We start from the raw sequence: 2,500 nt of genomic DNA, 5'->3' as shown, positions 1-2,500 counted from the left end.
TTTTTTTTTTCTTCCGTTAGTTTTCTCTGTTCGCAGACTTTCCACCACTTGTTTAGGACTGCTCTCTCCCCTTTCTACCAAGGTTGTAGGACGGGAGCTTTAGACAGGTTCCCCCCCCCCCCCCCCACTCCCCACTCCTCTCTCTCTCTCTCTCTCTCTCTCTTCTCTCTCTCTCTCTCTCGTTAAAAGTTTCTTTCTCTCTTTGTCCTTCTATGTCTTGAGGAAAACCTCCAGTCTTTTTTGGTTAAGTCATTTTCCCAGTTTTTTTTTATTTATTTATTTTTTGTTTGTTTGTTGAAGTGTCTAATTTTTCAAGAGCAGTTGACTAACTTATTCACTACGCATTTAACTACGAGCTGTCGATGAGGTCAACAATCCCGCAGTCCGTTTTTCTAAAAGGACCGACGTACCCGGCACCCTCTCTGAAAAAAAGGTAAAAAAGAAGTGAAGTCCTTAAGTATTGGAATTCACGTTCATTATAATTTCTAATAAAATTCAGTCAAGTCAGCAGACTGGATCTCAGTCGGTGGGAAGCTTCCGTCCCGACTTTATGAATTTTCCCTTGGCTCAGGAACTAACTTTTTTTCCATAATGATGTTCGAGTTTTGCATGACTTATAAACAGCTTTTTTTTTATGAAGAGGAACTACAAGTGGTAAGACAGAGGTATAAGTTCAACGGCGTCAGCATCTAAGTGTCATTCAACTTTCAAATTCAAAAAGGAAAAAAAAATCAGGTGCACGAATATTTTTTAACATGTGGCTAAACCAGAGATGATTAACCTTTACCTTTAAATAATGCTACAGGCCATAAATGATTATAAATTTAACCTAACTAAATTTATAATCACTTCTCTAAGATATTCTTGAAAACTTTTATTCATCTTCCATTCAGTACTTCTATCAAAATTACGCACCTAAATGCTTTACTCATTGCATAACTTTTCTTTTTCACGTTCACAACATACTTGTAGATATGCAGCTGTATGTGACACAGCACTTGTATGGCATACATTTGTACCAGACCTGTAACTCTACCATGTTTCGCAAAAAAAAAAAAAAAGTTCCAATGACCCCTACCAAACTACCGTCAACACCGTAACTACTCTTTCTCAATCATATCTCCTTTTATCTATCATACATTCACCATTAAATTCTTTTCATACATTTTTCAGTCTAATAAATAATGTTCACCTCCTAAAAGTATTATTATTATTTATTTTTGTCTACACAGTTCAATCCCAATTCGACTGGGTGGTATTTATAGTGTGGGGTTCCGGGTTGCATCCTGCCTCCTTAGGAGTCCATCACTCTTCTTACTATGTGCGTCGTTTCTCGGATCACACTATTCTGCATGATTCCTGGAGCTACTTCAGCCTCTAGTTTCTCCAGATTCCTTTTCAGGGATCTTGGGATCGTGCCTAGTGTTCCTATGATTATGGGTACAATTTCCACTGGCATATCCCATATCCTTCTTATTTCTATTTTCAGGTCTTGATACTTATCCATTTTTTCCCTTTCTTTCTCTTCAACTCTGGTGTCCCATGGTATTGCGACATCAATGAGTGATACTTTCTTCTTGATTTTGTCAATCAACGTCACGTCTGTCTAGTATTTGCACGTGTCACCCAATCTGTTCTGATACCATAGTCCCAGAGGATCTTTGCCTGGTCGTTTTCTATCACTTCTTCAGGTTGGTGCTCGTACCACTTATTACTGCAAGGAGCTGGTGTTTCTCGCAAAGGCTTCAATGGAGGGCTTTTGCTACTGAATCATGCCTCTTTTTGTACTGGTTCTGTGCAAGTGCCGGACATTCGCTTGCTATGTGGTTTATGGTTTCATTTTTCGTATTGCACTTCCTACATATGGGAGAGATGTTATTTACATCTATCGTTCTTTGAACATATCTGGTTCTTAGGGCCTGATCCTTGTGGCCGGCCGTCTGTTATCATTCATTATCAGTTTCCCTTCTTGAGCTCTCCCCTCTGTAGCCATTGCCATTATTATGCCATTATTATTATTATTATTATTATTATTATTATTATTATTATTATTATTAAAAAACTATTGTTTCAACGGCAATTCGCTTGTAGAGAGTTCACTATTTTTCTTGTTTATTCTTCTCGTCTGCAGTTAAGATGACACAAGAAATTTCGGAACAAAGGACATGGAAACATATTCTGCTTTTGTTGTGCATTTTGCTCTGTTACGTCTCGACACACGCAGGCGGTCATCTAATGAGAGATTGTATGAAACTAAAAGGTGGACAGGTCTTTATTATTATTATTATTATTATATTATTGTTATTCAATAACGTAACCCATAATCATCAGCACCGCCTCCAACGTTGAGTGACAGAAAAAAGGCCTCTGTTGAATTTTCAGTAAAATGATCATTATCATTTTCAATCAACTTCAAACATCCGCTAAATTCTGAAAGCCCCTTAAGCTCTCATGATCAAGAACAAAATCTTACCTACAGTAAAATATCATTAGACATTTT

The 2,500-nt window shown here is 37.4% G+C and overlaps 1 protein-coding gene across 4 annotated transcripts in view; it reads right to left on the bottom strand.

The window, feature by feature from the left end:
• The window catches only part of LOC135225653 (caskin-1-like), a 1,822,025-nt gene that overhangs the window by 371,806 nt on the left and 1,447,719 nt on the right, over window positions 1–2,500 (bottom strand). The gene's annotated exons all lie outside the window — the stretch shown is intronic.

The sequence above is a fragment of the Macrobrachium nipponense genome, chromosome 13 (genome assembly GCF_015104395.2).
Source record: "Macrobrachium nipponense isolate FS-2020 chromosome 13, ASM1510439v2, whole genome shotgun sequence".
NCBI lineage: Eukaryota > Metazoa > Arthropoda > Malacostraca > Decapoda > Palaemonidae > Macrobrachium > Macrobrachium nipponense.
This window is presented reverse-complemented; position numbering and strand designations above follow the sequence as displayed.